Genomic DNA, 13,035 nt, shown 5'->3' with positions numbered 1-13,035 from the left:
GGGTAATTTATGTAAAAGCTTATTGTTGTGTCAAAATTAACTAAGTACGTAATTGTCTTTCCTGTTGTAAGTGTTATATGTGTTTGTGCTCAACCGGTGGGGTGGGTTGGGTTATCGCCGTCTGGGGTTATGTAAATGTAAATAGTCACCATCAATGAGAAAGATGGCTCTGTAAATGACCTTGACCATGGCTATTCAATGAGTTTTAAGCTTTGTTTTACTGGCTATCTGTTAATAAAAAGATACAACAGGACAGAGCTGTATCATTGCTAAGATTCTATCTAAGCAATTATTGCCGAGACACTCGGAGTCGTGCGGTGTATGGGACACGAGTGCTCGTTATCTAAAGAGCTGGGTGCAGCTGCGTGCATAACGCTGGCAATCCGCTAGCCGACAGCTTGGGAGAGGTGCACGGCAGAGTTCGGCTCTAAAATCTTTAAAGACTCCACCACGGGTCGCTACAGTATTGATCAGCGCATAGCATTTTTGTTCAATCAAGGGCTGACGCAATAGTGTCTGTCATTTAAGATAGCAAGGCTTCAGCTCTATAGGTGTCGCAATCTAAGAGAGCCTTATGCCAGGAGCAAAGGTTAAGTTTCGTTTTCTCGAGATTGCGATAAAATTATTCCTTTATCTCAAGAAAACAAATTTTCGTTTTCTCGACATCTCGATAAAATTAGTCTGTCATCTCGAGGAGACAATTTAAAAAAATAACGATATTGCACATCCTCTATCGGCTTTCGTATAAAGGACACGGTTCACCAAAGAAACGAAGATGTACTCATTTAGGATGCACAGCTGGAATTAAGTTGTTAGGGACAAAGTTTTTAACAAGTTTAAAAGATCCACTGAGTGCATTCAGGAGACACAGAGAGGGAAACACTACCAGTCCCAACGACAGCTGAAAACCCACCTAATGGTGCTGTGGACCATCCCAATGGATGACGCTGTCCACTATGCCCCCCTTGGAGTTCTTCCTAAAGTTTTACCATTATCAGGATGGTGCCGGGATTCTCCCTTTGTGAGTGGCCACTGTCAGACCCGGCTGGGGACAGGTTTGGGTGTTCAGGGGCAAATACACATATCCTTTAAAAAAGAGCACAACAAAATGCACACTGCCAAATCACCAATTTTTCCACACACGATGCTTTCAAAAATGGCCCATTTTGGCAGGAAAAACACACATCAGGACGACTTCTTTTTGATCACAATCTATGCAACAATATATAGGAAGGTAAGTCGATAATTATCTGTACTTTTGTTCATGCTGGTTATGCAGCTTTCTCCGTGAAAACATGACGTGTCTCTCTGTGGCCACTGTGGAACAGTTTCAGTCTTGATCAGTCAGTTTCTCTTGTTGTTTTCTAGATGTTAACATGGCCACTCTACTCTCCGTTGGGTGCAAAGAAGATCTCAATTTTTAATTAGGGCCAAAATCTATGTTGTTTCATTAAATAATGGTAAAGACTTTAGAACATTAGAACGCTCTAGACGAGAACAGGACATTCAGCTCAACAAAACTCGCCATTCCTATTCACTGAATTCTTCAAGTTGAGTTTTGAAAGTCCCTAAAGTCCTACTGTCTACCACACAACCTGGTGTCTTATTCCATGTGTCTGTGGTTCTTTGTGTAAAAACGAAAAATTCCTAATGTTTGTGTGAAGTTTACCCTTAACATGTTTCCAACTGCATCCCTGTGTTCTCATTTTAAAGTTGCCGTCTCGATCCACTGGACTAATTCCCTTCATAATTTTAAACACTTCAGTCATGTCTCCTCTTCATCTTCTTTTGCTTAAACTGTAAAGGCTCGGCTCTTTTAATCTTTCCTCATAACTCATCTCCTGTAGCCCTGTAATCAGCCTAGTCGCTCTTCTCTGGACCTTTTCTAGTGCTGTTATGTCCTCTTTGTAGCCTGGAGACCCAAACTGCACCCAGGACTCCAGAAGAGGCCTCACCAGTGTGTTATAAAGACTTGAGCAGAACCTCCTGTGACTTGGACTCCACACATCCATCCATCCATTATCCAACCCGCTATATCCTAAGTACAGGAGCCAATCCCAGGGCACAAGGCAGGAAACAAACCCCGGGCAGGTCGCCAGCCCACCGCAGGACTCCACACATCAAGGTGCTATATAACCTGACATTCTGTTAGCCCTCTTAATGGCTTCTGAACACGGTCTGCCAGGTGATAGTGTTGAGTCCACCATGACTCCTAAATCCTACTCATAAGGTCTACTTTTGATTTTCAAACCTCCCATTGTGTATTCAAGTCTCACATTTTTATTTAATGTGTGTAATTCTTTACAATTACTGACATTAAATTTCATCTGCCACAAATCTGCCCAAGCCTGTATGCTGTCCAAGGCCCTCTATGACGATTCAACGGATTCAAGATGATCTGCCAATCTACCTGTCTTGGTATCATCTGCAAACCTAACCAGCTTGTTACTTATATTTCCATCCAAATCATTTAAATTTATTAAAAATAGACTTGTTCAATGTTGACTTTGGTAGTGCACATGGATGGGCATCCCACACCTTCATCATGCTTAAAACAACAGTCAAATTTCAATTTTTGAACTTCTCAATCCATTGATGAACACTCCGCCACAGGAAGTCAATGTTTCTATTGTAGCGGCACTACATGAATAGCGATGTCTTAAATATGTTCTGTGCTGAGTCACGTCTTTCATAGCGTTGTCCCATTTATATGGTCTATGTGTGTCTGTGTAAATGTTGTCCCCTGGAAACAAAGGGAGAAGAATCATGCCATGGAACTGTGACCCCTTATGATAGTTTTCCCTATCAATCCCATCAATTCCATCGGGGTCATTGCTATTTAAACATGAGGACGAAAAGAAAAGAAAAAAAATCACTTACAACACCGATATTTCACAAGATGAAAAAGCGCCAAGATAGAGCACAGATTCGAATCACTTCACACCTTTTTCCGCTTGCTGTTTTCAACGCCAGACAGTGGAGTAACTTCACCATCGCCACGCAAACCCCCAGGGTTCTGAAGTAGACAGACACGCCGAGGAAAATACGGTGAGACTGTTTTTTGTCATTTGGGGAGAGGAGCAAATCAGCAATTTCATTCAAGTATAATAACCGTAGGACGCTTTCCAGCTGGACAAGGTTCACATTCACTAATCATCCTCTGTCTGATCTTTTGGACTTTTCTGTGTGTCGTATTTGTTTCATGTTCAGTGTAGGGACAAGGGAGGGTTTGTACTTTATATTTTTTGTGTCTTTTGATTATTTCGTAGCACCATTCACTTTCTGGGTGTGTGTTGGGTGGGTGCTTTGGAGGGAGTGAATTATGTACTTTGTTTTGTTGTTTGTTCTTTTTCACCATCAATATACATACGCCTTATTATTTTATATACTGTTTGCTTTTGTTTATTTAACTGTTAATTGGGGAAGCTATTTAGAAGAGGTAAGGCTTGTCTTGTCTGGTCTGAATTTTCCTCGGTTTGCTAGGCCACAGGTCTCGGTGGTGTAGCTGCCATTGCGGACGAGTGGGTTGGCCATTACACTAAATTGTACAGGAAGCCTTTTATGGATGTCGGCTTAAGTACATCTTCAGCATCATAAAAAGCGGATCACTGCATGGCCCCTCGAGCGAAGCGACATGTTTATTAGCACTTGCAAGTTAGAATTTCACTGTACTTATTGCACGTCACAGTAATGGCCCTGTAACCCTGTAAGGCTGGTTAATGGACAACCTCAGGGTGGACGACAATGAGTCAGAGACGGGAATGTAACTGGCACTTGTAGACATTATTCCTTAACCACAACATTACAATGAATGAATGTAAGGAAACAGAGAAATGCTGCAAGATTCACTGTACTGGTATGAAAAAAAACGAACCACTAAGATTGATTATTTTCACTGGACCAGTGTGAAGGTAGGAGAGTGTCAAGCTAAGCGTGCTCAGTAATGAGTCCCATCGAGGTGGGTTCCTGACCTATCAACGTTAGGTCCTAACTTGCACACCTGCATCCAATGCATTTTAGGTGGGCTTCATCTTCCTGTGACCATGACCTTGATAAAGCTGTGTACCGCCACCCCAGGAAACTAACTAAGCCGCAAGATCAGAACTCCATGCTAGTAGTTGCAGTTGTGCTTAATATACTTAACAGAAATATTTTGGGGTTCAGTGACCAACACTCATCCTGTTTAACCCACTCACCACATATCTCAGACCAACCAACACTCAATGAAAAGCAGCAAAGAAATGAAAAGTATATTTCCATATATACAGACAAGACAAATACTTTAGACATAACCTCCCACACAACAAATTCATTACTAGAACAACATCAGATATTAACAAATCAGGGTGAGAGATGTAATCGCTATAGTTAACCCGTTTCCCTCAAATACCACAGTACGGCTTTACCATCCTTAAAGTTGTTAGATGACGATAAAATGCTGTAAGCAAAATGGAATAAACAGCCAGCTGATGCCAATACTAATAACGTTCAGTCCTACCAGTCAGTAAGTTGGTTGCACCATAACAAACACAAAAAAACTCATCTTCTGAGACGCGTCTCAATTGTAATCCTGAAGAAAATTACAGAATGCGCTCCATATGCGCAAAGCACTCAATTATTTAACTTAAAATCTTCAATCGAGCGCATTTATCTTGATTAAAACTATCCACAATGTTTCCATGGGAAGATTCAACCTGTGAACATTGCAATCGAGCTCTAACCTCACTGGGTCACATAACAAAAATCTTTGAACTCCAAGCAAGCAGCCTTAGTGCCACAATCACTCCTGACCCATTAACAGCTGTGTTTGGTGGACTCCCAGATGGGCTTAAAGTGGAGAACGACAAACAAACTGTAATGGCCTTTACCTCACGACTAGCACGTAGACTTACCTTGATCAACTGTAACAATCCCAGCCCACCACCTTTAAGTCAGTGGCTAAGTGATGTCCTATACTATCTGAAATTGGAAAAAAAATCTAATTATTACTCAGAGGATCTGTTCAAAAGTTTTTTTTAAATATGGCAGAATTTAATAAATAGCATTTTAGTATAATCTTCTATATTGGGGAAAATGATACTCCTTGCTGCTTCAAAGATTTGCTTCATTCGGTGGAGGTTGAATTTGGGTTTTGTTAAGTTTTGATTTGATTGTATGGATTATTATTTGTTATTAATTAATAAACATTTTTAAAAAAGAAGATAACAAAATATGGTGTAAGATGTAATCGCTATATTTAACCCGTTTCCCACAAACACCACAGTCTGGTTTTACTGTCCTTAAAGTTGTTAGAGGACGATGAAATGCCAGAAGCAAAATGGCAAACATAGCCAGCAGATGCCAATACTAATAACATTCAGTCCAAACCAGCCAATTATTTGGCTGCACCAGAACTTCTTCTTCTTGTTCTTTCGGCTGCTTCCGTTAGGAGTTGCCACAGCGGATCATCTTCTTCCATATCTTTCTGTCCTCTGCATCTTGTTCTGTTACACCCATCATCTGCATGTCTTCTCTCACCACATCCATAAATCTTCTCTTAGACCTTCCTCTATTCCTCTTGCCTGGCAGATCTATCTTTAACATCCTTCTCCCAATATACCCAGCATCTCTCCTCTGCACATGTCCAAACCAACACAATCTCGCCTCTCTGTCTTTGTCTCCCAACTGTCCAAACTGAGCTGACCCTCTAATGTCCTCATTTCTAATCCTGTCCATCCTCGTCACACCCAATGCAAATCTTAGCATCTTTAACTCTGCCACCTCCAGCTCTGTCTCCTGCTTTCTGGTCAGTGCCACCATCTCCAGCCCATATAACATAGCTGGTCTCACTACCGTCCTGAAGACCTTCCCTGTCACTCTTGCTGATACCAGTCTGTCACAAATCACTCCTGAGACTCTTCTCCACCCACTCCACACTGCCTGCACTCTCTTTTTAACCTCTCTTCCACAATGCCCATTACTCTGTACTGTTGATCCCAAGTATTTAAACTCATCCACCTTCGCCAGCTCTACTCCTTGCATCCTCACCATTCCACCGACCTTCCTCCCATTCACACACATGTATTCTGTCTTGTTTGTTCCTACTGACCTTCATTTCTCTCCTCTCTAGAGCATATCTCCACCTCTCCAGGGTCTCCTCAACCTGCTCCCTACTATCGCTACATATCACAATGTCATCAGCAAACATCATAGTCCACGGGGACTCCTGTCTAATCTCGTCGTACAACCTGTCCTTTACCATTGCAAATAAGAAAGGGCTCAGAGCCGAACCCTGATGTAATCCCACCTCCACCTTGAATACATCCGTCACTCCTACCGCACATCTCACCACGGTCACACTTCCCTCATTCATATCCTGTACAACTCTTGCGTACTTCTCTGCCACTCCCGACTTCCTCATACAATACCACAGCTCCTCTCTCCTCACCCTGTCATACGCTTTCTCCAGGTCCACAAAGATGCAATGCAACTCCTTCTGGCCTTCTCTATACCTCTCCATCAACACCCTCAGAGCAGACATCGCATCTGCGGTGCTCTTTCTTGGCATGACACCACACTGCTACTCACTAATCATCACCTCACTTCTTAACCGATCTTTTACTACTCTTTCCCATAACATCATGCTGTGGATTATCAATTTTATCCCCCTGTAATTATTATTGGTTGCACCAGAACAAATACAAAAAAAAAAAATCTTCTGAGATGCATCTCAATTGTAATCCTGAAGAAACAAATCCATGTTCCAGCTGGTGGCTTCCGTTGTAGATATTCTGTGCTAACACGCTCCACCGCCCATTGTCTCTCTCTCTTTCTCTCTCTTTTGCTCTTTCCAGGTTAAATCCCCATTAGACCAACAGTCCTATCTACGCTGTGTCTCTCCCTTAAAGACTCCATTCCCCATTATATGGCAAACCCACAGCATTCCATTTCCTCTGGTATACATTAAGGACTGGAAAAACTAAGAAAAGGCCAGTAGTACATGTGGCACCTGCTAAAGCTGGACTGAAATGAATACAATTTGAAAAGGTATGTTTACAGTAATTATGGATTGTTAACGGGGTCAAAGAGATATCTAGTTACTCATTAACAAAGCTGTTTAGGATTATCAATATCAGATTCCAGGATTTGGAGGCCAGAGGCTATCCCAGGAGTACTGGGAACAAGGGAAGAACTATCACTGGCCTGTATTTCAGTCATTCACTGGCATCTGCAACTTATGACCATTTTCAAATTTACAGCATGGTCCATTATAATGAATCCAAATGGCTGCCGTATAGCAGTTAAGGACGGCTGTCTGGATCACAAGCTTTGTCTGGTGAACAAAGCACCCACCAAGTCTGGCGTCCTGTCTCTGTTTTCTCAGACAGAATCTCAGATCAAATTGGGAACAGAATGCCAGTCATGAGACCGCCCAGATGGGCACAAAGAGTTCTGTCATCAGCAGCACCCTGTGTAATGAGGGCATTTCCCATCTCCTCTGCTTTGATTTCTTGCTCCCTGTGCATCAGGCCTTCATGAACAAAACCCACATTGAAACAAAGCCGTCTTCTAATTTAGACCATCAAGATGACCTTGTCACATTTGTTTTTGTCTGCCGCCATCTAACCCACTGAAATCGAGTGGTAGTAGGATTTTGATTCAACTACGGAGTATCCACTGCAAATAAGAGTGGAAGGCTTTTAATTGGCGTTCCCACACATGCATGTATTCACTATACCATTTAAGAGGGGGGAAAAACAATGTGAAAGTAAATAAGTCAGTAGCCAAGGCATTTAAAGGATTCTCCCTTAGGGTAGCCTTAAACACAATAGTCAATGGCTGTCTCTTTGGCATACTGTTAAAAAGAAGATTTTCCAGCTGAGACATTTTAGGAAAATAATTTGTATTCTGATAAGAGCCACCCATTCGCGTAACAAGGGTAATGGCCATTGAACTTAATAGGGATGTTGAAAAAAGGGCTGCAGAAAAGCCAAAAAAAGAAATAAGGTGCGGCTTAAATGCTAGGTTTAGTATATTTAGCAATGTAACATCTCATACTGGTGGCTGTTTCTTTAAATTACACAGCGTAATCCAATTCAGAGTCACAAGAGTGGAGCTTATCTCGGAAGCATTGGGTACAAGACAGGAGCCAACACTGCACGAAGTGCCAGTCCGTCACAGGGCCCCCTCATGAGCACCTTCACACAGGGCCAGTAAGGAATCGCCAGTCAATCTAAATCACGTGTGTTTGAAATGTGGGTAAAAAAATCAAAGTATCCAGAAAAAAAAATAATAAAACCTTGTAGAAATGAGGAGAAACCTATGTATGAACCTAAGATGCTGCTGGCTTCATTAAGACTCAGCAAGAATTTCAGAGAAATTAGTCAAAATAGTCAAGCTCACCATCAGTAATGAATCCAAAATGGATGTCCTTGAGGGAGTCTGTAATGTACACCGGTCAATTCAGCATGAAAAGACTGCAGAGTATATCCATCCATCCATCCATCCATTATCTCACTCGCTATATCCAAACTACAGGGTCACGGGGGTCTGCTGGAGACAATCCCAGTCAACACAGGGCGCAAGGCAGGAAACAAATCCCTGGGCAGGAAGTTTAACAAAGCAATGCTCTTAAATAAATCAGGTTCATTTGCATAACAGAGTTAAGAAGCATGTCAGTTTGCACCAATCAGCATACAGATAAATGGTATAAACTTTAGCACACCTGTATCTTTTATATATCTAAAGGTCCCAAAAATAGTTAAACAGATTAAAAGTCTTTGGCACACATCTAAAGGGGAACTTCTTATATGTAAATTCCTAAATGTTGTTTCCTTGGTAATCCCATAAGAAAATGTTACTGATCTTTGATGGCTCAGGAGAATTTAAAGAGATTCTCATTTATGTTTCACTAGCAAAATACCCGCCATGGCAAGTACTGCCTTAAAATTTTTATTAAGAAGAAAATTAAACCTTTTTAAGCTGAGGGAAAATATACCAATAATTATTTGTTAAGGATCTCTTTGCATACCACATTGTGAGTTCGGCCCTCCGGTTGTAACATGACCAAGCTGTGTGCTGAGCTTACTCTTAAGCATGCAACGTACAGTTGGCCATGTGAACAGTAATCTTGTCTCAAATCTCACAGCTTGGATTGCTGCTGTCACAATCGGTTTGAGTTTCACGGTTTGTTTCAATTACGACAGTATTTGCAGGACTTGTTGTGTTGAAGTGACATTCAGCATCTGTCAAGCATTGTAAGTATACAACCGGTTTCATTGATAACTTCACATCCAGCTTTTGAGAGTTTAAACATTCATAAACATCAAAGTGTCCACTACTGAAATCGTCACCTGTCAATCTAAGATGTTTAAGAGGCACTGGCAGTTGTCGAAAGGTGTAAAATATTTGGCCATTTCGGTACACTTGAAAGCGACAACCGAACAATTCAGCGGCAGCCATCAACTCACATGCAGATCCATAGCTGAAGGGCTTAAGCATTTCACTCTTCTAGTGCTCCTGTGTAGTCTAATTATCTTCTGTACCGCCATCAGTCCACACCTTGAACCTGTCCCAGTCATTAAATGCATAAGACACAATGTTCCTCCGGATATCAAGAGTGAGCCTGATATGGCTGTGCAATATGTAACACAGAGAATGGAAAAGGCAGGTGCCATCTCCGGGCATGGAAACTACTCGGTAAGTGACAGTTCTTTGATCGATGGTGATCACCTCGATAGACATGTTAATGCGGGTACGGTTGGAATGATAAAGGAAATGGGTACCTGAACAATGTAAAGTAAGTCTAAAATACCTACACAATAACTATAATCGTAATAAACAAACAATAAAACAGCGGAGAAGCCATGGATTAAATAAAAAGGCTGTAGTTATCAGCAGGGAGATGTGAATCCCGTGGCGAAGCAAGGAAGGGAATGTAGAGACCGGAGTGACGGACGGCCTTATATAGGCAGGGAGCCAACAACGTGGGAGGCATTGGGATAGGGGACCCAACGGCGCCTCACACGGTGACCGAGCTGCAGGCTATGGATGTATATATGTACATAAGTAGGATTCAGTTAGCGTTGGGAACCCACGTACCAAATTTCTTGAAGATGGGCCCATAAGTAACAAAGACTGTTGAAAAGTTCAATATGGCGGCCGACAGTGGTATCATACCACCAAAATATGTACGTACATTGGTTTCGGTTAGCGCAGGGAAGCCGCCTACCAAATTTCGTGAAGATGGGGCCATAAATAAGAAACTTCAACATGGCGGACGTTGTCGACCGTTATGACCGTTACGCATAGAATTTCGAAATGAAACCTACTTAACTTTTGTAGGTAATCTGTAAGGGATGAGCCTGCCAAATTTCAGCCTTCTACCTACACGGGAAGTTGGAGAATTAGTAACGTTGGAAAGTTCAATACAGCGGCCGAAAGTGGTGTCATAACATCGAAATAAGTACGTACATCTGTTTCGGTTAGCGCGGGGAAGCCACCTACCAAATTTCGTGAAGATGGGGCCGTAAATAAGAAAGTTCAACATGGCGGATGTTGTCGACCGTTATGACCGTTACGTGTAGAATTTCGAAATGAAACCTGCTTAACTTTTGTAAGTAAATTGTAAGGAATAAGCCTGCCAAATTTCAGCCTTTTATCTGCACAGGAAGTTGGAGAATTAGTGATGAGTGAGTCAGTGAGTGAGTGAGTGAGTCAGTGAGGGCTTTGCCTTTTATTAGTATAGATTTAAGAATGAACCTTGTCACATATGTTTCTTCTAAAATTCCTTAGAAGAAAGAACTTTAGACAAAAAGGAGACACAAGATGCAAGTGATGTGAAAGACTTCAAAATAAAGATTTTGGTTTGAAAAGCATATTATATTTTGTGATATCTCTTTCTGGTCTTGTTTTAATCTCTTTCAGGACTTCATATTTTTTTTACTTATTATTGGACTGATGCCTTTATCTAAGGTGACTTACAAGATCTGAGATAAGATTGGTTACATATCTTTTGTTTTTCTAATTGTTGCACAGGTAGAGGAAGTGACTTAAATGGTGTCAGTAGTGGGATTTAAACGTATAACCTCAATGGTTTGAAGTCTAATGTCATACTGCATGGCTTTTCTTCTAACATGACTGTAATTTAATTGGAGCACAGCAATATAAATTAGACCAACTAATAGCAATATTCATAAGCAAGGACTATAGTTTTTATAGTGTTTTATTACAACAAACAGCGATGCATACATTTCACCATATATTAATGAGTAGACAATGAAAATATTTTCAAATTGCAAAAATATTAAGAAAGTATTTGTAAAATCTGAGCCAATTGTGTGACTTTGCTGAGATTTCTGTTGCAACTCAAGAGGAGAAAAATCTGAGAGGCATGAGAGAAAAGGAAACGTCTCCATTTTACGTCTTTCTGATCTCATTGTTGTCAAGAAGAAACCAAAAAGGAGACTAAGGAGAATCCCTTCATTGACTTTTCATTCCTATGGGATGTGCTGGGTACAAATGGTACAGAATGTCTTAGATAAAGAGGCAGCTACAGTCAGAAGCACTTTACTAATTCATACAGAAAGTTTTTTCTGAACAACTAACCACTGTGCTACTTTCCAGATCTATTCACAATTTATCGTTTCATTTTCCTTTCTGATACATTACTTGGTATTCTCTTAACCATGAAGACCATATCATCACTCACCAGCTCTCACAGGCTTTTTTGAAACTTTATATACACGGGACTTTCAACATACACAATTACATACCTGGGGTCTTTAGAGACCCAGCATATATTTCTATTGGAATCAAGTTACAAATAACCGTAACTGTCAAAAGTTTTATTAAAACTTCTTCTTTGAACACATTGCTTCTTTTTAAACTCATTTTTAATACTTCATTTTTAAAAGTTTTAATATTTTTGTATAATTATACAAGCATAGTCTGCTGCTCAACACAACAATCCCAGACCACTGTTACATTTTTGGGATCAATACAATGTGACTCTCAGCATATTCTGCAGCGATTAGCTCTTTTGGAGTCTAGTGATACTGGACATATGTGGCACCTTCTGCCTTTTTATGTCCACTTTTGCTTCTGTAAGAAGCTGTTTCAGGTGATGAGACTGGTGTTGGAGACATAAATCGTTTGCAACGAGTGCAGAATGCAGCTGCTAGAATCCTAACTAGGAAAAGGAAGTCTGAGCACACTTCTCCAGTTTTGATGTCACTACACTGGTTACCTGTGTCATTCAGAATTGACTTTAAAATACTGCCTATGGTTTGATAAAGCCTTAAATAATCTGCTCCATCTTATATATCGGAATGTCTGACACTTTATATTCCAAATCGTAACCTCAGATCCTCAAATGGGTGTCTGCTTAGAATTCCAAGAGCTAAACTTAAAAGAAGTGGTGAGGCGGGCGGCCTTCTGCTGTTAGGCACCTAAAATCTGGAACAGCCTGCTGATAGGAATTTACCAGGCTAATACAGTGGAGCACTTTAAAAAAACTGCTAAAAACTCATTACTTTAACTTGGCCTTCTCATAACTTCACCTTCATTTAATCCTGATACTCTGTATATTCAATTCATTATAATAACTATTCCTGGTGGCTCTAAAATCCACACTCACCCCTAGTCTCTCTTCTGTTTCTTTTCCCGGTTTTCTATGGCGGTGATCTGCACCATCACCACCTAATCAAAGCACCGTGATGTCCTACATTGATGGATTAAAAGCTAGAAGTCTACATGACCACCATCATCAAGTCCTTCCATGAGAACCCTAAATCCAAAGAGGACTGTTTCATTTATGTGAGGTAGAATGTCCAGAGGGGACTGGGTGGTCTCATAGCCCGGTACCCCTGCAGATTTTATTTTTTCTCTCCAGCCGTCTGGAGTTTTTTTTTGTTTGTTTTTTCTGCCCTCCCTGACCATCGGACATTACTCTTATTCTATGTTAATTAGTGTTGTCTTATTCTAATTCTTACTTTGTCTTTTATTTCTCTTTTCTTCATCATGTAAAGCACTTTGAGATACATTATTTGTATGAAA

The 13,035-nt window shown here is 40.8% G+C and overlaps 1 protein-coding gene across 1 annotated transcript in view; it reads right to left on the bottom strand.

Annotated features, from left to right (window-relative positions):
- The window catches only part of gnat1 (guanine nucleotide binding protein (G protein), alpha transducing activity polypeptide 1), a 64,356-nt gene that overhangs the window by 30,086 nt on the left and 21,235 nt on the right, over positions 1-13,035 (bottom strand). The window lies entirely within an intron of this gene.

This window comes from Polypterus senegalus, chromosome 12 (assembly GCF_016835505.1).
Source record: "Polypterus senegalus isolate Bchr_013 chromosome 12, ASM1683550v1, whole genome shotgun sequence".
NCBI lineage: Eukaryota > Metazoa > Chordata > Cladistia > Polypteriformes > Polypteridae > Polypterus > Polypterus senegalus.
The sequence above is the reverse complement of the archived record's forward strand: the minus strand, read 5'-3'. Positions and strand labels throughout refer to the sequence as shown.